Raw genomic sequence first — 23708 nt, forward strand, 5'->3', positions numbered from 1 at the left:
AGTACAGGGGTAGCTGTAGCTGGGAAAGGAGGAGACAAAATGAAATGTACTTGAAGGGCAAAAGCAGGCAGAGTCCCACCTAATCCTCAAATTCTCTTAAAAAACTTCCCTGCAGAGTCTGAAACTCCCATTACTGTCCACTCGCCTGTTCTCAAAGTGTCTCTGGCTGTTCGCCAGCCCTTCATCTTCTTCCCTCCCTCCCTCTCTGCAGCCCGAGATGACTGAGAACAGGGAGGCGGTGAATCACCACCGGGAAGGCCTGGAGAGGCTTTTCTGAATACAAATATGCATAATTCAAGGATGGGGAACTATTCCTGGAAACATGATGCACAACTCCAGCTCTTCATGAGGGGCCGGGGTCAACTGACCACCATCAGCTCAGCATTTGGCCAAAGTTAACACTGCAGCTATTATGGAGCCCTAGGGGCTCTTCCCAATGGGACAGGGACAGTGAGTCTCACTGAGTCCTTGTAAAAGATGCTCAAACTCAGGTAGGGCTTGTGTTTCCAGATGGTTCTAACTCATATGTACACTAAAGGTCACAGTTCTGGTACAGTAGAGTTAGTAGTGTCTATTGCTAAATAACCTTTGGAAGATAAGGAATAACTCATTAGGGGCCCAAGAAACCATTACTCAATGACAATCTTAGAATCTCAGGAGGAAACTACTTGCCTCCCCCATCGAAAGTATAATATATTAACCCCACTTGCCAGTTTTATACAGTAAAAGGTAACTTATTCCAGGTTCACTATATTTCAAGAGTCTAAGGATCTTAACATCCATCAGTAACAGTACAATGACTGGAAAGCATCTGGATGAAACTCAACATCTTCTAAATACACAAATATCCTCTTCGATTTTTTTGTTGTTATTGTTTTCATTCTAAGGATGACAAGTGGGATGTCCACATATGTTGACATGAGACATCTTTATAAGCCGTGGCTTTAATAACTTGTTCAATTCACATAGTGCTGTGATTTTTTTAATAAGTAATTGCTTAAACTTTGTTTTAAATCTGTTTCATTATTTGCATGCCTTTTAGTATTGTATATTAAAGCCGTGGCTTTAATAACTTGTTCAATTCACATAGTGCTGTGATTTTTTTTAATAAGCAATTGCTTAAACTTTGTTTTAAATCTGTTTCATTATTTGCATGCCTTTTAGTATTGAGACACAAGATTCAAAAATCTTCTACTGTACTCAGGAAACTCTTTCAAAGATGGAGCTTTCTAGTTTTGGAGAGCCTTACCAAGGGCTTACACCCCCAAAACAGCTGGAGTCCTTTCTTCTAAATCCTTGGTCTAAGTCAGCAGGCAATCCCCCCCTTAGCGGGACTACCCAGGTACTTCCTCCTTGACCGTCTGACCCAACCCTGTTTCTCTTCTCCCTGCATTGGACCCTGCAGAGAGCCGCTGGATGTCACCAACTCATCAAAAACCTCCACCAATTCAAGAGACCTACATTCCTCCAGGGAGAATGATGACTCTGGAAAGTAGTAAGATGGCAAAACATGTGGCCCACTGCCACCGAGCCCTGCACGGCTGGCTGTCCTCAGCAGCACACACCGGCCTGTGGGCTCTGCAGTGTGCAGTGGTGCAGTGGTATACATCTATTCTCAGAGACAGGTCACTCCCGCACCTTAATTTCTGGTCGTCCTATGGCTTGTTTAATTGTCACTTTTACAGTGTACTCATTCCCACTCTCATTACGGAGAAAATCCCATACTTGGGTGCTCTGCAGTGTTTCTAGTCTCTAGGAGTCTGATAAGTGGTTACTGCAGGGATGATGAAAAGTGTGGAATAAAAGTTTTTATTGATAAATTAGTTTGAGATATTCTATAAAAAACACACGAGGCCAGTGCTGTGGCCTAGTGGGTAAAGCCGCTGCCTGCAGTGCCGGCATCCCATATTGGTGCTGGTTTGAGTCCCGGCTGCTCCACTTCCTATCCAGCTCTCTGCTAATAGTCTCAGAAAGCAGAAGATGGCCCAAGTCCTTGGGCCCCTGCACCTGCGTGGGAGACCCGGAAGAAGCTCCTGACACCTGGCTTTGGATCAGCACAGCTCCGGCTGTTGCGGCCATCTGGAGGAGTGAACCAGCAGATGGAAGATCTCTCTCATTCTCTCTCTGCCTCTCCTTGTCTCTCTGATAATTCTGAATTTCAAGTAAATACATAAATCTTTAAAACACACTCACACACACACAGAGAGCTGGATTTCCACATCCACTTACTTAATAATCATGGATTATGCACCTGCTGTGCACCAGGCATTGTGCTAGTCCTCAAGGAAGCAGAAACACTAAGGCAGGTATCCTGTTTACAAGAACCTAACAGTTAGAAGAGACACACAGGTAAAGCAGAGCAAGACGATCCTGACAAAACCATGTGTGGGCGTGTGAGAACACTACAGGAAGGACTGGTTTAATAATTTATTATCCAAGGGCAGGCACTGTGGTGCAGCAGGATTAAGCTGCTGCTTGCAGCACCGGCATTCCATGTGAGCGCCACCTGGGAGTCCCGGCTGCTCCACTGCTCCACAGCTCCCTGCTAATGCGCCTGGGAGAGCAGTGAGAGATGGCCCAAGTGCTTCAGCCCTTGTCACCCACAAAGGAGATCACGATGGAGTTCCAGGTCACTGGCTTTGCCAGATGCAGCTGTTTGGGGAGTCAAGCAAGCTAAAGGAAGATCTCTCTCCCTCTCTCTCTCTCTTTCATTCTGTCTTCCTCTCCCTCTCTATAACTCTCCACCTTTCAGATAAATAAATCCTTAAAAAATTTTATTGTACAGCCATTTTGGGGAGTGAAAAGAGGCATGTAAATTAATAAAATCATGTAATGATTAAAATTATTTATTGATCAATAAACTGGTTTATTATATTGATAGATTTATAAGATAACTTTAGTAACCATTGACTAATAAATTAACTTATTTTAATAGCTTATTTAATAACTTTTTAAAAAATAGTTTCAAAAAAAATTAAAATAACTTACATCCATGTATGTTAAAGCAAAAAGCAACATTTTTGTTGACTATCTAAATGGCAGAAAAACAACAAAAACAGAACTGTTAATCTTGGCACTTAGCCACATGTTTTTGTTTTGTTTTGTTTTTTAAGATTTATTGTATTTACTTGAAAGACAGAGTTACAGAGAGAGGTAGAGCCAGAGAGAAAGGTCTTTATTCCACTGGTTCACTCCCCAAATGACTGCAACAGCCAGAGCTGAGCTGATCCAAAGCCAGGAGCCAGGAGCTTCTCTCGGGTCTCCTATGTGTTTCGGGGGCCCAAGGACTTGGGTCACCTTCTACTGTTTTCCCAGGCCATAGCAGAGAGCTGGATTGGAAGTGGAACAGCCAGAACTCGAGGTGGCACCCATATGGGATGCCGGCACAGCAGGCGGAGATTTTACCCACAATTACAGAATTTCAAAACTAACTCTTCTACATTTGCATTCCCATCCTTCAGTTTGTTCAGTGTCTTTCATTAGTAGGGATGTATTTCCACTTTTGTTCTCAACAACTACAATTTTCCACAAACTACAAAAGCTACTGGTTTGGGCACTTAATTTGATCAACATTTTTATTGAAGATTTCCAACTGTTTTTTAACCAACACAACCAAGATAGGAGGGCTTGGTTTACTAAGAAGTTGGAGACCAAGATGGCAGAATAGGGAGGGAGCTTACTGCTCTAGTCTAGGGGAAGAGTTTTTAAAAAAATGGAGAGTCCAATCTCGGGAAGAGTTAGAGAGAAAACGGCAGAGGAAACTCCACATACATTAGACGGACATGTGGATCTAGGGGGAGCATGTGGACAGGCACAACTCAGGACCCCAGCAGCTGAGAGCCTCAGCACCAGCTTTGGAGACTGGGGAGACCAGAGTGCAGCACCCAAAGCCACTGGCGATAGAGCTATGGGAAGAGCCTGGAGTTGAGTCCAGCTTGGAGCCCTCTGAGGGACAGTGTACCTGCCAATCTAGAGGGGGAAAAAAAGGGGGGAAGCATGTTTCTTTTCCATGACCACCCAGCACTGTTGTCCTGTAACTAGCCGAGAGAGGGCTGGCACATTTTGGATATCTGTAACAGTTGTATCAGCTTGTGTCTCCATGCCCAGCGACCAGCCAAGCTGAGACACCTGAGTCTGGCTGGGAGAACTGACAGGGACTGGGTGCTCGTGACTATGGGAGCCTTGTGTGCTGGGACTGTGAAAACACTGTGGCTGCACTGGAGGGCACAGGCTGTGGCTAGGTCTTCAGGTAGTCACGTGGGTGGCTCCACACACTCAGGGCTCCCTGATTCTCTGCGGAGGGTCACTGCTCACACTGAGGACTGCATGGCTCCTTTGCATGGTTCTTGTGGCAGTGAGGCACCGGGGCTAGCAACCAGGCATTGGTCTCCTTGGAGGAATGGAGGTAAGCGTGAGACTATGCCAACAGAGCAGATTAATCCTCTTCTCTAGGGAAGAGAGAGAGAATTTACCAGGCCAATTTGGGTGTCACTTTGGGCTCTCCCCTCACCCTGGAGCACTGAACAGAGCCCCCTGGCCACACCCAGCACATGCCTCAGGGTATTCAATGGAAGAACAGACACTCCACTAAGCCACAGAGGCATAGTCCAAAGATAAAAGCCATCACAGGGGAAAAATTAAAAAACCAACAGGTACTTTTACAAATGCCCAAAAATAAATGCAGTAACTCCAGAAATAAGAATAAGAAAGACAACATGAGGTCTCCAAAGGAACACAGTAACACATCAATACTAGAACGTGAAAATGAAGAGATTGAAGAAATACTGGAAACAGAATTTAAAAAGTTGATCATAGGATTACTTAGAAGTAGTCAGAAGTAAATCCATAAATTAACCAAATCTATACATGACACGAGTGGACATTTTCCCCATGAAATTGAGATTTTAAAGAGAAATCAAGGGGCCAGTGCCATGGCTCACTTGGTTAATCCTCCGCCTGTGGCGCCGGCATCCCATATGGGTGCCGGGTTCTAGTCTCAGTTGCTCCTCTTCCAGTCCAGCTCTCTGCTGTGGCCCAGGAGGGCAGTGGAGGATGGCCCAAGTCCTTAGGCCCCTGCACCCACATGGGAGACCAGGAAGAGGCACCTGGCTTTGGATCAGTGCAGCGCGCGGCCATTTGGGGGGTGAACCAATGGAAGGAAGACCTTTCTCTCTCTCTGTCTATAACTCTACCTGTCAAACAAATTTTTTAAAAAAGAGAGAGAAATCAAAATGAAATACTGGAAACGAACAATTCAAAAGATCAAATAAAAATGTGATGGAAAGCCTGAACAACAGACTCGGTGAAAGAGAAGAAAGAATATCCGAGAAATTTTATAGTCAGACAGAAGAAAGAAGAAAGAAGAAGGAAGAAGGAAGAAGAAAGAAGAAAGAAGAAGAGGAAGAAGAAGAAAAAGAAATTAGAAAACTTAAAAAAACAGTGTTAGAGATTTATGGGATAGTATCAAATGACTCAACATATGAGTCTTAGAAGTTCCTGAAGGCCTGGAAAGAGAATGGATTAGAAGGCCTTTTTAATGAAATAATTAGAGGAAACTTTCCTACTTTGGAGAAAGAAAGGGATGTCCAAGTGCAGGAAGCACATAGAACTCCTAATAGACAAGACCAGAAAAGATCTTCACCACGACACATTGTAGTCAAACCTTCCACAGAAAAACATAAAGCAAAGATTCTAAAATGCACATCAGAGATTACTTGCAGAGGGTCTCCAATTAGACTCACAGCAGGCACCCTACAGGCTAGGAGGGAATGGCGAGGTATAGTCCAAGTCTTAAAAGAAAAAAACTGTCAACTCAGAACACTGTACCCTGCAAAGCTCTCATTTATGAAGGAAGGTGAAATAAAGACCTTCTATAACAAACAAATTGGAAGAATCTGTCATTACTTGTCCAGCCTTGCAAACAATGCTCAAAGATGTGCTACACACAGAAACACAGAAACAAGGTCATCACTATGAAAGAAGGGGAGGAAAGAAAATCTCCCAGTAAAAGTACAAAGGAAATCCAAAGTAGACAACAGGAACATTTATGGGAAAACAGCAGGGAAACTGAACTTACCCTGGTTTTTCTTCTATAGTTCCTTACACTTCAGAAGATCCTGTTACTGAGAATCTAGCCACATAGTAATGCAGACTGTTTTTTAATCTTTTTAAAAAGAAGACATTGATTTTACTGGACCACCTTTTTTTTTTTTTCCCTTCTCTTATTACATACCTTTGGAGTGATTACAGTGTTAAGTCTTAGTTCTTTGGGCAGAAGAGTGTATCAGTTAATTTAAATGAATTTTTCCTTGTCTTTGAAACTCAGTCCATAAGTGTGTTGTTGCCACAAAAGAAACTACTTGGGGTTGCATCCTTGAATACTTGAAAACTGAGATTGATGATACATTATGTAATGAATTGGGTTTTTATTTCTGGATAAAATTAGAAATGAAATAAAGTTCTGAACTACTTAAAGGATGAAAATATTGATAGTGCTTATAAGTACCGTGAACCCTTTTGTGTTAAAGGCCTCTGAAATTCAAGTGTTTACTAGATCTTTCTCCTGCAATCCTGCTCTTCTTTCTGTGCTTCATGCATTTACTCTTACTATTGCTGTTCTAAAACAGCAGGGTTAAAGTGTCTTATATCTGTGTTCACTGTGAATCCCACAGCTTTCCTAGTTAGGAAAAAAGTAGCCTCAAAAATACTCTTAGTGCCATTTTTTGTTAATATTTTACCCACTAATGGTATTTTAGATACTTTTAATCATCTTAATAAGGTGTCTATAAAAATTTAAAACATTACCTATTGTATTTAAACTAGTTAGTGAAGAGTAAGAAAAAATGCTGCTTTGCTTTGTATATACTGTAAGTGCTACAAATAGTCTCAACACTGAACATGTATTGATACTTCTCAAATGAATGCAACCTTTGATGTGAGGAAGGAAGGAGGGGGGGAGGGGAGGGGAGGGGAGGAGAGGAGAGGGGAGGAGGGAGGAACTCAGCAAGTACTTGATGGCTATCAATAAATTCTTTTTTTTTTTTTTTTTGACAGGCAGAGTGGACAGTGAGAGAGAGAGAGACAGAGAGAAAGGTCTTCCTTTTCCATTGGTTCACCCTCCAATGGCCGCTGCGGGCGGCTCGCTGCGGCCGGCGCACCGCGCTGATCCGATGGCAGGAGCCAGCTGCTTCTCCTGGTCTCCCATGGGGTGCAGGGCCCAAGTACTTGGGCCATCCTCCACTGCACTCCCTGGCCACAGCAGAGAGCTGGCCTGGAAGAGGGGCAACCGGGACAGAATCCGGTGCCCCAACCGGGACTAGAACCCAGTGTGCCAGTGCCGCAAGGCAGAGGATTAACCTAGTGAGCCACAGCGCAGGCCGCTATCAATAAATTCTAAAGTTTATATGAAACAGCAAAAGATTCTGAAGAGCCAACAATATCTTAAAGGAGAAGGAAGAAGCCAGAGGATTGATTCTACCTGACTTCAAGGCTGATTATAAAATGGTAGTGTCAAGATGGTGTGATACTGGCAAAAGAAGAGAAAGAAAGAGCAAATGAACAGAACAGAGAACCCAGAAATGGACACACATAAGTATGGTCAATCAATCTTGGAAAAATGAGCAAAGGTGGGGCTGGTGCTGTGGCTCACTTGGTTAATCCTCTGCCTGTGGTGCCGGCATCCCATATGGGCACTGGGTTCTAGTCTCGGTTGCCCCTCTTCCAGTCCAGCTCTCTGCTGTGGCCTGGGAGTGCAGTGGAGGATGGCCTAAGTGCTTGGGCTCCTGCACCTGCATGGGAGACCAGGAGCAAGCACCTGGCTCCTGGCTTCGGATCAGCCTAGCTCTGGCCGTAGCGGCCATTTAGGGGTGAACCAACGGAGGAAGACCTTTCTCTCTTCTCTCTCTCTCTCTCTCTCTCTAACTCTGTCAAATAAAAAAAAGGAAAAATGAGCAGAGGCAACACAATGGAGAAAAGGCAGCATTTTCAACAAGACTTTCAATAAGCTGTGCTCCAAAAACTGAACATCACATGTGGGGGGGAAAAAGAATCTAAATACAAACCCTACATCCACCACAAAAATGAACTCAAAAATGGATCACAGATCTAAATTTAAAACACAAAACCTACAGACCTCCTAGAGAAAACACAGGAGAAAATCTAGGTGACCTTGGGTGTAGCAATGACTATTTAAAGACAAACACCAAAGGCCTAATCCACAAAGAAAGAACTTAGGAGCCAGACTTCAATAAAATTAAAAACTTCTACTCTGGGAAAGACACACTCAGAAAAACTGAAAAGAGAAGCCACAGATAGGGAGAAAATATTTGTAATAGACCGACCTGATACAGGACTGTTATCCTAAATATCAAAAGAACACTTAAAAACCCAACAATAAGAAAATAAATGGCCCAATTTTAAAAAGAACAAAAGACCCAAACATCTCACCAAAGCAGATACAAAGATGACAAATAAGTACATGAAAAGATGCTTCCTGTCATGTCACTAGGAAATTGCCAAATAAAATAACCACTCTCTACCTACTAGAAAACACCAGTGTTGGAGGAGATTTCAACAACAGGAGCTCTCAATTCATTGCTGCTGGCAATGCAAAATGGCATAGCCACTCTGGAGGTGTCTGACAGTCTCTCATGCAACATTCTCCCATGATCCATACCAGCCATCATGTTCTTTGTTACTTACAGAAATGAATCGAAAGCTACGTCCACACAAAAACCTGCACACAGATATTTACAGTGGCTTTATTCATCACTGCCCAAACCAGGAAACAACCAAGATACCCTTCAGTAGGTGAACATGGCATACCCAGACAATGGCATACAATTCAACACTAAAAAGAAAGCGTGGAGGAATCTTAATCGAGCATTACTAATTGAAAGGCGTTGATCTGAAAAGACTGTACGCTGTATGACTCTGACTCTGTGACATTCTAATTCTCTAAGAACAGAGACAATAACAGCATGGGTGATTGCAGGGGTTAGGGAGGAGGGCAGGGTGAATGGGGAAGCAGAGCTCATCTTCAGGGCAGTAGTACTATTCTGAATGACACTATAATGATGGATATGTGTCATTACACATTTGTCAAAATCCACAGAATGTACAGCACCTACACCAAGAGTGAACGCTAATAACAACTACAGACTCTGGGTGATGGCAATGTGTCAGCACAGTTAGTGGATTCTAACAAACGTATCATTGTGGTACAAGATACAGAATGTGGGAAAGGTTATACATGTGTAGGGATAAGGGATATATAGGAAATCTCTGTATCTCCCCTCAATATTGCTATAAAACCCAAATTACTATAAAAAAAGTCTATTAAAATTTCATCAAATCCTGTTAAAAAAAAAAGAAGCAGCTGTATATCATTCCAGTATGACTGAAGTGATTTACAAAGTACTCCCTCAAAAACTTGGAAACAGGTAGTTTAGAAGTAGGAATAAATGTCTGGAATAAATGATATGTAAGAGAACGAGAGATGAGTTGAACCGGAATTGCAGGAAAGGAAGGGAAGCGGTGCTGAGGGCTGGGCTACGATCAGGGCCCACGGGCTTCTCTGCAGCTCTAAGCTGCCAAGGGACCCAGCAGCCCCGAAGCAGGAGCAGAGGATGCATGCAGTTGCACTGACGTCAGGTTTTGCATCTGCAGAGTGGACGAGCCGGGCAAAGAAGAAATGATGCAGGCAGGAAAGACTATGGGGAGGCTTGGGGGTCAGGCTGGATGGAGAAGCCCGGCAGGAGGACGGGCACTAGGGGCTCTCAATAAACTCACTTCTCTCAATGACACTGAAGAACAGACATAAAGATGGTGGTGCAAAAATTTTAAACTAGGAATGGCTCCCTGTTGCAGTCTTGCTGTTCTGGGAGGGATTCCAATGATGCTCATCTCCTGACTTCCTAAGCTGCAGGTTGCAAATGTGTCCTCGAGCCTTTCCTCTGGGAGTGGCACATTTCCATCACTATCTGAGAACGAAGCATCCACATACACTGACTGCTTCATTTAAAGGATCGCTTCTTTTCCACTTCTGTTTCAAAAAAGACAGCATCACCCTGTTCAACAAAAATGCAGAAATCGCAAATCCATAGGTGCTACACAACAGTGACAGCTTACGATAGTGTCAATCAGTTCTCTGAATCTGTTATTAAAATGGAGATGGGAAAATAAAACTGGAATAAATCATGAAAAAGAACAGGCCCAGGCATAGGAGAAAGTGGGCAGTTGTCCACCAAGCTAAAGGCAGACACAGAGTGGTGGAGATTAAGATCACAGAGCAAAGAGAAGCTTTGGGGAGCCCCATTCTTGAGAGTGGCCCTGGGTAGGACAGCAGCAGGCCCAGGCACAGGGCAGGTCATTTGATGGGTTGTCCACATGGACACTGGTGGCACCATCCTGATCGTCCAGGTCCTAGGGGCTGGGGACATGAGTGAGTGAGAGAGTGGGCCGAGACTGGCAGTGGGCAGGAAGGACGGATGGCAGGGAATGGGGCTCGGGAGCCTAGGACACACAGGCAGCAAGGCACTTCTACTTCAAGCTGTAACATGAATCATCTGGGTGTGGCAAAAGGAGGGCCTGGCAGAATTCTGGACGCCTGTTTCGAAACCAGAACTGGAGCACTGCTCAAAAACCCCAGCTGTTCGCATCTCTCCTCGTGGGAAAAACCAGATTTCCATCATGTGCTGGGGCCGCCGCACCAGCATCATGACCAACATGTGTAATTCACTAGGCTTTGAGGATTTGGAGAGATAAGACACGGCTTTAGAAGTATCTCAGCAGGGGCTGGTGCTGTGGTGCAGTGGGTTAACGCCCTGGCCTGATGCACCGGCATTCCATATGGGCACCAGTTCGAGACCCGGCTGCTCCACTTTCAATCCAGCTCTCTGCTATGGCCTGGGAGGGCAGTGGAGGATGGCCCAAGTCCTTGGGTCCCTGCGCCCATGTCGGAGACCCGGAAGAAGCTCCTGGCTCCTGGCTTCAGATTGGTGCAGCTCTGGGAGTTGTGGCCAATTGGGGAGTGAACCATCGGATGGAAGATTTCTCTCTCTCTCTCTCTCTCTCTCTCTGCCTCTCCTCTCTGCGTAACTCTGACTTTCAAATAAATAAATAAATCTTTAAAAATTAAAAAAAAAGAAATATCTCAGCAGGTGGGACGACTTTGCTGCACACGCAGAAGCCCTCACACTGCTGGGATTCCCACATCTCAGCCTGCTTTATGGAGGTGCACACTGAGAAAACCAGGGGCAGCAAAAAAGACATAGGAGACTGAAGCTATGGTGGGGTTGGATGATTTACAAGGTCACCTTGGGGTGCACATCCCTTACTCAAGCTGGCACCCAGACTCCCTTCAGCTAGCCAGGATCTGAGCACTGAGAAAGAGCTGCCCCAGAACGGGCAGAAACTGCAGTGTCGCCAGGCTGCCAGCAGGCCTGTCTCCTGGCTGCACCTCCCGCCAGCCACACAGGCCCCTTGCCCCCACCACACACACACAGCACACATTATTTCTCATGCTGTGCCTGCAGGCCCCTGGGCCAGGACACTTTGCGTCCGACCACCACGCATGGTGCTGGCTATATAACTCGTGGGACCCACGCAAGATCAAGATGTGGGCCCCTTATTCAGATGGCAGGAGCGAAAAGGACTTTTCCTTGCTTTTCATGTTTTTTATTTGTATTCTGAAGCCATGCTGCCTGAGCTGTGGGATTCTTACTAGCAGGGTGAGTGCAGACCCCTCTCCAGCCCCCTGGGGTCCCCGCCCTCCTGACACCTGGGGCCAGGCCCTCCACTGTCCCATCAGATTAAAAAACACAAATTCACGGGGCCGGTATTGTGACATAGTTGGTAAAGCCACAGCCTGCCATGCCAGCATCCCATGTGGGTACCTGTTAGTATCCCAGCTGCTCCACTTCCAATCCAGATACCTACTAATGGCCTGGGAAAAGCAGCAGAAGATGGCCCAAGTGTTTGGGCCCCTGCCACCTACTGTAGCAGGATTCATGTACTGAGACAAGACACCAAGGCCTTTTAACAGGAAGTAGTCTTTTATTATGCCAGCATAAGGCCCAGGTGGAGTTTCTTATCCAAAATCCTGAGCCCCAAACAAATAAAGGTTTTCCCTTACCCATGGTTTTAGCAACTCTTTGTCTCCCTTATATGGTTGCTTGCATACATCTGATTGAGTATCCTAATATTACATGGTGGCCACAGGAATGATACAATACTGCACATGCCAACGTCCTTAGATGGTTTTTGTTTCCACCCCCACACTGAGCTGTAAGCTGTCTGGCGAGGGTTAACATCAATGCTCTGTGCTAATGAGTAGAACCTTGAAATGGCTACATATAAGCAGACAGGGATTGCAGCTGAAGTATTCATAGGCAAGTAGATAACAGCCACATTTCATTCCCAGGAGAGATGATTCCTTTTCTGCTTCTGCCCTTGGGAAGGTCTCTACCTCAACTGTTATCCTGTCAGTTAGAAACAAGTTTAATTAAAAGACAATGACAAAGGTCTCTGCTACATTACATGAGGGACCCGGCTGCAGTTCCTGGATCCTAGATCCTGGCTTTGGCCTGGCCCAGCCCTGGCTATTGTGGCCGTTTGGAGAGTGAACCAGCGGATGGAAGATCTCTCTCTCCCTCTCTCTGTAACTCTTTCAAATAAATAAATAAATCTTTAAATGCACACACACCACACACAAATTCAAACATGCAATGATGAAGACTTTCCAGATGGCAATAACCAAGCATTGAAACTCAAAGGTGGGGCCTCCTGACAGGCTCCGTGTGACCACAAACCCACGAATCCAGACCTGGTCCTGATCACCCCACCTCCTGCAAGTCTGTGCTCAGATGTCCCATGACCATTTTGTACTGAGCAGCCAAACCTCCCACCCACCTGCCAGTTTTGCTAATCCCCTGATTTTTTATTTTTCTCAACAGACTATAACACTACCTACGACAAACTCCATTGCTTATCACGCTACTTGTCTGTCTGCTGTCCATCTCTCCTGTAATCACATAGGATTTACAGGGGGAAGGCATTCATCTTACTCATTGCTGTACCCCCACTAACAATGCCAGGCTGCACAAGGTAGGGGTTCCATATTACTTGTTCAGTGAATGAATGAACGGTCAGTATAGTAATCAATACTGATGTTTAAAATGCTGTAGGATTTCAGGAAAGGGAAATATTCTGTGGGCTCTGGCCACTGGGATCATAGATGGAGGGTGCTCACAGGTAAGAAACAACTGTAACTCATAATGACAGTTTTCCTTGAGGACCGAGGAGTGTGCTTTGGGATCCCAGGGTGGAGAAGAGACCCTGAATGGAGGGTGATGGCCAGATGGATGTGCTGGGGTACAGAGGTGGGTGGCTTTCAGGCAGAAGGGCATGAAGAGTGGGACTGCAAGAAATTAAGTTTATTGGGCTTGAACAGAAGAAAAGAAGGGTGTAGACACCCGCAAGGAGTAGAAGCAAAACTCCTGGAACGGAAGACGCAGAGAAAACATGGGGCAGGAAGCTGACAGTGAAGTCGCAGGGGACAAGAACTCGGGTTTAGTTGGAGCAGAGAGCCTGTTTCTTTTAATAAATCATCATCAGGAGCATCTCAACCTAGAAAGTCTAATCTGATACATTCTGAAACTGATTACTGCATAGGCGCTCTTTCAATATGCCCCAAGTGTTGCTCTATTAGGGAATTAGCAGCAATGGAGTCTATGGCAACACCTCTTATGTTCTGTTTTTATAAGCCTAAGCTCGCTGACTCAGATATTATGTGTTCTTAACTCAAATAAATAGCTACACAATCCACCTGTGAATAAACAGATAATTTCTGCAACTGATGCTTTTTATTTTGAGAATGATTCTATTCTTTATGACAATCAATGGATTGTCAAATTTCAGTATTAGTGACTGGCGCTGCAGCTCACTAAGCTAATCCTCCACCTGCAGTGCCGGCACCCCGGGTTCTAGTCCCTGTTGGGGTGCTGGATTCTGTCCCAGTTGCTCCTCTTCCAGTCCAGCTCTCTGCTGTGGCCCGGGAAGGCAGTGGAAGATGGCCCAAGTGCTTTGGGCCCTGCACCCGCATGGGAGACCAGGAGAAGCACCTGGCTCCTGGCTTTGGATCGGTGCAGCGCGACTGCCATAGTGGCCATTTGGGGGGTGAACCAACGGAAGGAAGACCTTTCTCTGTCTCTCTCTCTCACTAACTCTGCCTGTCAAAAAAAATTTCAGTACTAGTAACCATATGATTCCTGAGATGTAAAACTTTGTATTCTTTGGCGACGGTGGCCGGGTCTTCCTCCTCTTGCCGCGGGGCCAGATCCCCCGACGGTATCCAGCTGCGTTTAAGTCTGGCCGGTGCCACCTGTCTCCGCAATGCCCCCCAAGAAACAGGCTCAGGCCGGGGGCAGCAAAAAGGCGGAGCAGAAAAAGAAGGAAAAGATTATCGAAGACAAAACTTTTGGTCTAAAGAATAAGAAAGGAGCAAAGCAACAGAAGTTTATCAAAGCTGTCACTCATCAGGTTAAATTTGGTCAACAAAATCCACGTCAGGTAGCACAAAGTGAAGCTGAGAAGAAATTGAAGAAAGATGACAAGAAGAAAGAATTACAGGAACTAAATGAGCTCTTCCAGCCTGTAGTTGCTGCTCAAAAAATTAGTAAAGGTGCAGATCCCAAGTCCGTAGTATGTGCATTCTTCAAGCAAGGACAATGTACTAAAGGAGATAAGTGTAAATTCTCTCATGTCTTGACTCTGGAGAGAAAATGTGAAAAGCGGAGTGTTTACATTGATGCAAGAGATGAAGAACTTGAAAAGGATACTATGGATAATTGGGATGAGAAAAAGCTGGAAGAAGTAGTGAACAAGAAGCACGGTGAGGCGGAAAAGAAAAAACCAAAAACTCAAATAGTATGCAAGCATTTCCTTGAAGCCATTGAAAACAAGTATGGCTGGTTTTGGGTTTGCCCTGGAGGGGGCGATAATTGCATGTATCGCCATGCACTTCCTCCTGGATTTGTGTTGAAAAAAGACAAAAAGAAAGAAGAGAAAGAGGATGAAATTTCATTAGAAGATCTAATTGAAAGAGAGCGTGCTGCCCTAGGCCCAAATGTTACCAAAATCACTCTAGAATCTTTTCTTGCATGGAAAAAAAGGAAAAGACAAGAAAAAATTGATAGACTTGAACAAGATATGGAAAGAAGAAAAGCTGACTTCAAAGCAGGCAAAGCACTAGTGATCAGTGGTCATGAGGTATTTGAATTTCGTCCTGAATTGGTCAATGATGATGAAGAAGAAGCAGATGATACCCATTACACCCAAGGAACAGGTGGTGATGAGGTTGATGATTCAATGAGCGTTAATGACATAGATTTAAGCCTGTACGTCCCAAGAGATGTAGATGAGACAGGTATTACTGTAGCCAGTCTTGAAAGATTCAGCACATATACTTCAGATAAAGACGAAAACAAATTAAGCGAAGCTTCTGGAGGTAGGGCTGAAAATGGTGAAAGAAGTGATCTGGAAGAAGACAATGAAGGGGAAGGGCAGGAAAATGGAGCCATTGATGCCGTTCCTGTTGATGAAAATCTTTTTACTGGGGAAGATTTGGATGAACTAGAAGAAGAATTAAACACACTTGATTTAGAAGAATGACACCAAGCAAGTCAATGACAAAATTAAGTCAGCTCAACGTGAGTTGAAATTGACTACATTAATTTTTTTCCGCCTAGAATCAACAGGATGTTTGTTTCTCATGCTGATTCTGGAGGGTTTGTTCTCCAAAAAAGGAATATTCTCCCTACGTCTTCTCTTCTGACTTTGACTACATCTCATAGTAAGTTCAGAGTAGTTCATGATAAATTGAAAATATAATGGTCATTGCAGAAAATGATTGATTGTTGTAACTGTCCACTCAAGTAGGAATTGTAACTGCTTTTTCAGCTTTTGGTTCTCATTGGGCATGTGTTATTCCCTGAACAACATAAATTTACTTTAAAATACCCTTCATTTGATGCAGTTTTTAGTGAGTGATTTCATTTCCTTTGTATTTATATGTTTAAAAGACTGCCTGAATATGAGAACTGTACTTCATAAAGGAAACTGCATATGCAGATTCAGTATTGTATATCTTTGGACAAGTAGATGGACATTTAAAATGGGACTTTAATCTGACAGGATCAGTTATAATGCCCTGTGTTAAAGTGTTTAAAAGTTTTCCCTCTTCTTTTTTGCCAATAAAGTTGTAAATAAAGACCGTCATACATTAAAATTAAAAAAAAAAAAACTTTGTGTTCTTTAAGGACTCCTTACATGTTAATGAAAGATGTCATTCACACTGCATGAAATGGGTGAGATGGTGTTTAGAAAAATTTTCTGGGAACAGGCATTTGGCCTCAAGATTGAGATGCCCATGTCCAGTATCACAGTTTCCAGGTCCAGTGCCTGCCTCTGACTCCTGACTCCTGCTTCCTGCTAGGACACACCCTTGGAAGCAGTGGAGATGGCTCAAGTAATTGGGCTTCTGCCACCTACATGGGAGACTCAGATTGATTGGGCCAGCTTCGGCCCAGCCCAGTCCTAGACATTGCAGGCATTTGGGGAGTCAACCAGCAGATGGGAGCCCTCTCTCTGTACCTATCTAGCTCTCTCTCAAATTTAAAAATAAGTACCGTGAAAATGCTTAAACTTAAAAAGTCATATTAATAATATAAAAGAAGCAAAAATTGTAAGATACAAAGAAGGACATTTTATGTCAATAAAAGGGTTAATTTACTAAGAAGACACAGCAATTATAAACATTCACACAACCAACATCAGAGCTCTAAAATATAGGATAAAAATATTGACAGAATTAAAGAAAGAAATACTGGGGCCAACGCTGTGGCACAGTGGGTAAAGCTGCCACTTGCAGTGCCAGCATCCCATACGGGCACAGGTTTCAGTCCAGCTGCTCCACTTGCGATCCAGCTCTCTGCTATGGCCTGGGAAAGCAGAAGGTGGCCCAAGTGCTTGGGCCCCTGCACGGGCATGGGAGATCCGGAAGAAGCTCTAGGCCCCTGGCTTCAGATCGGCCCAGCTTTGGCCGCTGCTGCCATTTGGGTAGAGGACCAGTGGATAGAAGACCTCTCTCTCTCTCTCTCTCTCTGCCTCTGTAACTCTTTCAAATAAATAAATATTTCAAAAGAAAAGAAAGAAATGGCTCTATAATAATACTTGGAGACTTTGATATTCTACTTTCAATACTGGTTAGAACTAAACAAAACATCAATAAGGAAAGAGATGACTTGAATAACACTACAGATCAACTGGTCCTCCAGACACCCATGGAACCCTTCAGTCAAAAATGCAGAAACACATTTTTCTCAAGTTCACATGGACGTGCTCCAGGCAGACCATATACTTGGCTATAAATCTTAATAAATTTTACAACGTCAAAACCACATAAAGCATCTTTTCTGACTCCAGTGGAAGAAAACCAGAAGTCAACAACAGAAGAAAAACCAGAAAACTCACAAATCCATAGAAATTAAACAACGTACTCTTCACCAAGGACAAAGAAACTGAAATCATGAAGGAAATTGGCAAATGTGTTAAAGGAAATGGAAGTGAAAATACAATGTACCAAAGCTTATGGGGTGCAGTAAAAGAGGTGCTAAGAGGAAATTTACAGTTAAAAATGTTTACTTTAAAAATGGAAAAACCTCAAAAACATGATTTTACACTGGCAATTCCAGACACTGGAACCTAGGAATATGGATTCATGGTTCTAGTAGATCTTGGTTTTCCTAGACCTCCCTCCTTCACTCTCCATTACCTTTTATATCTCAGTAGGGTTTGCAGAGGCAGAAAAAAGAAATAAACAACAAAGCCTATTCAGTAACTAGACTGGAGAATGTCAGAGCAGCAGCCAGCAGCTACAACTACTGAGTTCACCTCTGTGGGCCTCTCCAGCCGTATCTGCACCACGATGTCACACAGCCCCCCGACAACTGCTGGCCTGAACTCCCACCACAACACTGCTCAGAGACGGAATCCTTCACAGGCCAAACCTCCACCCCTGCTCTCCTCACAGCCAGAGCCCCGCCCACAGCTTCACACAGGCTGAGTCCCACACAGATGGTGTCCCCGAGATGAAGCCCCACACAGACTCAGCTCCTTGCAGAGTGGGACCTCAGTGACTGAGCCCCGCAGAGACTGACCCCTCAGAGACCACACCCTGACAGGCTGAACCCCACCCCCTACCCCAGGCTCCCGAAGGCCTCTCTACTGCCTTTTAGCCTGGAGCACAGCCTCCCCCACACCACCCCTAGCACTTCCACCTGAGTAACTTAAAAAACAAAAACACCCTATTGATTCATTGTCTTTGAATTTGAGAAACAGAGATGTGCACGTGTATAAACACACACACACAGAGAGAGAGAAAGAGGGAGAGAGAGAAAGTGGGAGGGAGAGAAAGTTGAGGAGGGCACAGAACCTTTCATCCACTGGTTCACCCCCCAAATGCCCACCACAGCCAGGGCTGGACGAGGCCAAAGCTAGGAGCATGGAACTCTGTCTGGGACTCCCATGTGCCTGCATGGCAGGGACCCAAGTATTTGAGCCACTTCCTGTTGCCTCCCAGGGTGCACATTAGCAAGAAGCTGAATCAGAAGTGGAAGAGCTGGAACTTGAGCTCAGAGAAGAGATGGGGGCGCCAAACCAGAACACCTGCCCCCAAGAGATGGGGGCGCCAAACCAGAACACCTGCCCCGGCTCGCCCGGAATCACCCTCCACTTAAGAGACTTGGGTGAGGGCGCCTGGCACAATGCTGCCCCAAACAATCATGTCCGTTACCTTCTCTGCATTCACTGAGCCGTGTTGGTGTTGCCCACCCCCCTTCCCACCTGCCCAATACTGAACAGAAGCCATCAAAAGCCTACTAGGCTCTCAATGAGGGACTGTGGTGGTGGACAAAGATAAGATTTTGGTCATTTATATGTAAATATATTAAGGTGCCATACCCAGAGATCCTTCTTTTTTCATTATTATGCTTGGCTACTTACAGAATGCTTTCTATTGGGAGTCATAATTTGTGTTCTAATTAAAACTGCTTCTGAGAACACAGAGTATGAATTATGAATACAATATTCCCGTGAAAGCTAACACCGGCAACCCCCACAAACAGGGAACCATTCAAAAAGCCTCACACACAAGCCAACAGAGGAGATAAACCGTATTTTATCAGGGAAGCTGCATATATTTCCATGACTTGGGCCAGTCAGGAACCAAGTTAATACTCTTTAAATAATGTGCATTTAATCCTGTTTTTTTTTCAAGCTCAGTAGGTAATTTTAATTGTGCATATCTTAATGGTATCATAAAATGAAAGAAATATTGACATCTTATGTGGAATAAGTACAAAGTAACACATGACAACATTGGTAAAATGCACTCATTCATTCACTTACCCATTGTAAACACTATCTAAGAAATAAATGAATAAATACTGCAGATGTAATGAGCTAATTTTAATAAATTATTATGAGAAAATTACTGACTACTTTTTTTCTACAAGCCACAAAAAAACCACAGTGTTGTCTAGTTAGCTCTGTTTTTAATCATCACTGAATCATAACTCACAAACTTTTCCAGGTAAACAGAATCAGTTATATTAATAACACCTATGAGATATTTCCCTAGAAAACGTGGTCAGTGTCTTATATATTACAGTACTCAAGGGTGCATATCGAGTTGCTAACTGATTGATCAGCCTCTGCACAGGTTCTTCATATAAAATTGTAATAATAGCAGCTCCTAAGATTGTTCAAGGGGTTAAATGAGTAGATGAATGTGTTAGCCATTATTCCTAGTTGGGCAAATATTTACTAAGTAGCTGCCGTAATGTACAAGAACCACCTTAATGGACAAAAAAGCAGAGACAACATTTCAGAGGATGACAAGTGCTATGCAGAGAGACGGAGTTGCAGAGGGGCAGGAAATGTGTGTGTGGTAGGAGTTGGTGAGGGGAGTTGCTTTTTTATACAGGGCAGCTAGGGGAGTACCTCAACGCAAAGATGCCATTTGCATAAATTTTAGTATTTCTTTCATTCCAGGACGATTAAGTTGTTCAAGGGAACAGGAATGTGTTCCAGGCACAGTGGTTCCTGGGTGTGTTTGAGAACAGCAAGTATGCCGGCCTGGATGTGGCTGAATGCAAGGGCGACAGAGTGGGATGGGACATAAGAAAGGTTAGAGACCGAGACACATGGAGCCCTGGAGACCATGGTAAGAACTGTGTCTTTAGCCTAACATGGAAAGTCAATGGGAGTTTTCTAAGAAACGTATGACGAGGTTTGCCCAACACACTGTGAGACAGCAGTGCATCTGGGCAGGGTTGGGGGTAGAAAGAGAGGTCTTCCATGTGAACCTGCCATGTCTCAGACAAGTGTGGTAGATGTGGAGATGGTACGTGTGGCTGGATTCCTCTTCAAAATTCACAGGAAACATATTTTATGATAAAACTATGCACGGACTCCAAAACTTTCTTACACAAAAATAAACTCAGCTTTTAGTTCCATTTCTCCATGAACTTTCTGGAGTATGCTGGTGTGTACGTGCAATTGGTGACACAGGATTTGCCGAGGGATGGGATGACCGGGTGTGGGAGAGGATGAGCCAAGGGTGTGTCCTGAGTCTTGGCCCCAACAACTGCAGGAGTAGAGCTGCTGAGACAGGCAGCAGAAGCTGATTTCTGTGGCAAATGTGAGTCTATTTTGGATCTGACGACGGAGCCCAGGGGAAGTGCTGAGCAGACAGTTGGACATACAAGACTGGAGCTCCACAGAGGGGTCCAGGCCGGAGATGCAAACTCAGCTGTGAACCCACACATGGAAATGTAAGTGTAACTGAAAAAAACAATTTAATTCAATAAGGAACAGAATCTGCATCTTCTCTGTTTCATAAGCACTCGGACTCCTCTCCACTGTACCAGCCTCAAGTTTACTTCCTAAGACGTTACAGAAGTGAAATGGGAGAGTCAAGGGGGTGTCCTTCAACTTAACCAAATACATGGACAGATATCCGACAAGCAAGGTCAGATGAGGATTGAACCCCGAAACACCCCTGCGTAACTTATCTTTGTGTCATAATGACCTTCCCCATGTCGAAAGAAAAATGTCCCCCCAAGAAAAGCATTCTGAAAAAAATATTTGTCCAATCCTCCAAATAAAATTCAAATATAGACCTCTATAAACAATCAAGTCCCTTTTTCTGTAGCAGCACAGGGACAAATAAGCTACAATTCTCAGAACTGAAATAGCAATTAGAGCAGTAATAAAATTAGGGTGCTGAGCAGCCTCTGTTGTATCTGAGCTTCAGTGCTCAAGCTTTTGTTTCCCAGGAAACCAAAAACTTCCCAGGCACAAACATTGTGAAATGGAGTCCCCCCAAAAGTTGTGTTCTAAAGCCTAAGTATTAGGAAATCGAGAACTTTCCAAGCTCTATTAGAACAAAAACAAACACAAATAGACAAACAAAAAACCCAAAGGAACAAAATAAAACCACTTTCCAATGACCCAGACAGAAATGAGATGAGTTTTCAGGAACAAGAACTATTGAGTTTTGCCAAACACAAACAAACGTACCAGAAAAATGATAACATAGTCCACAAAATCCTCAAACTAAACCAAAAGACTATTCCAGTAGTATTATATTTTAATGCATCAAGATTTTCCTTCTTTCTTTTGAAGGAAGGGACATTGTGCTTTCAAAATCTCACTGATTCAGGATATCAATGGAAAAGAGGAAGAAATTAAGAGGCTAATTTGACTTTTCTAAATATTTTCAAAAATATTAAAGATATTATTAATGACATTAAAGTGCACTTAATATTTACAAATGAACTATCAAAATTTTACCAAGTAGAATTCTGTTGGGAATTAACTACAATTATGTAAATTGCAGATGACATTATTGTTTAGATAGAAAATGCTAAGAAATCTACCAAACAACTAATACAGTAATAAGTGAATTCAGTAAGGTCATAGGTTAATGCAAAAAAAAAAAAAAACCAAAACATTGTATTTTTATATATTAGCAGAAAGAGAAAAATCCATTTATATAATAAGATCAAGTAATTGAAGTATTTCTGAATAAACTGACCAAAGATAAGGAGGGCCTACATTCTTAAAATTATAAACATGATTGACAGTAGGGAAAGATCAAAATAAATGAGGAGACTGATCATGCTTATGAACCAAAATGTTCAATTCTTTTTAGTTGTTACTAATTCTCAGGTTGATACACAGCTTTGGTGTAACCCCAAACAAAATTCCCACAGTATCTTTTGGGGGAAAAAAGTTGACTCTAAAATTCCTATGAAAATGCAAAAAATATAGACTAGCCAAAACAATTTAAAGAAAAGAGTACACAGTTAGAAGGCGTGCATTACCTATTTTAAGGCTTGCTATAAAGCTACATCACACAAGACAGTGTGCTATGAACAAATGGACAGACATACAGAGTAATGAATCAGAATAATGAGTCCAGAAAGTAACCCAGCCAGATATGGTCAGTTCATTTTTGACAAAGATGCCAATGCAATTAATTCTGAAAATAAAAGTCTTTTCAACAAATGGATGCTGAAAAGTGGATACCCTATGAGAAAAAGAAGACATCATGCCATAGATCAAAATTAATGTGAAATTAGTCATTTCAGCAGTGGAAAGCCAAGACACTGTGGCAAAAAATGTCTTATATGAAGGACCTCTGTGGGTGAGACCACAGTGGAAAGAAGTGGTCATCAAAGAAGGAGGTATTTTTCTCTGAAGGGAGGAGAGAACTTTCACTTTGCTTATGGCCTTGTCTAAATATTAAAGAAGTCTGCCAATTCAAAAGGCTTCCATAGCCTAGGCAGCTCATGTCAAGAGCCTCGAGTGATCACTGATGTCATATATTAGAGTGTTAGTAATTAAGTTAACAACAGGAGTCACTGTGCACTAACTTCCCATGCAGGACCTCTGTCTTCAAAGAGTTGCATTATGAGAGTTAACGGTAAAACTTGTTCTCAAAGATTTATTTCATTTTAGTATATTAAGTAGAGGATATTCTTTTTGTTCTTTCTTTATTTGAGAGGTAGAGTTACAGACAGTGAGAGGGAGAGACAGAAAGGTCTTCAGTCCATTGGTTTACTCCCCAATGGCTGCAACAGCCAGAGCTGTGCTCATCCAAAGCCAGGAGCTTCTTACTGGTCTCCCACGTGGGTGCAGACGCCCAAGAACTTGGGACATTTTCTGGTGCTTTCCCAGGCCATAGCAGAGAGATGGGTTGAAAGTAGAGCAGCTGGGACTTGAACTGGCGCCCATATGGGGTGCCTGCCCCGCAGGCAGAGGATTAACCTACTGTGCCATGGCGCCAGCCCAGGATATTCTCACGTCTCATAAGTTTTAGTTTTGCCAAAGTGTCCAACTCCATTGCTTGTCTTCTTAGGTACTTCCTTAATTAATGATAAAACTTGTTCTCAAGGACTTACTTTCTTTTAATGTATTAGTGGAGGATATTCTTATATTTCACAAGTTATAGTTATGTCCAAGTGCGTGCAAAAGATGTATTCTTCTCGGGTGCTTCTTTAAAGTTAATTAAGTTTCAAAAAAGGAAAAAAATAAGTGAAATTAACTTTGAGATGCAATGACTTTGAACAGACCTTGTCTTGACT

At 43.4% G+C, this 23708-nt stretch overlaps 1 protein-coding gene and 1 pseudogene across 6 annotated transcripts in view; one reads left to right on the plus strand and one right to left on the minus strand.

The window, feature by feature from the left end:
- The window catches only part of CAMK1D (calcium/calmodulin dependent protein kinase ID), a 458904-nt gene that overhangs the window by 145047 nt on the left and 290149 nt on the right, over positions 1–23708 (minus strand). The gene's annotated exons all lie outside the window — the stretch shown is intronic.
- On the plus strand, positions 14274–15927 carry LOC100346737 (zinc finger CCCH domain-containing protein 15 pseudogene; annotated as a pseudogene). The gene has a single exon (XR_016219121.1). The product of XR_016219121.1 is annotated as a zinc finger CCCH domain-containing protein 15 pseudogene (transcript).

This window comes from Oryctolagus cuniculus, chromosome 13 (genome assembly GCF_051225735.1).
Source record: "Oryctolagus cuniculus isolate XC-2025 breed Fujian yellow rabbit chromosome 13, ASM5122573v1, whole genome shotgun sequence".
Lineage (NCBI taxonomy): Eukaryota > Metazoa > Chordata > Mammalia > Lagomorpha > Leporidae > Oryctolagus > Oryctolagus cuniculus.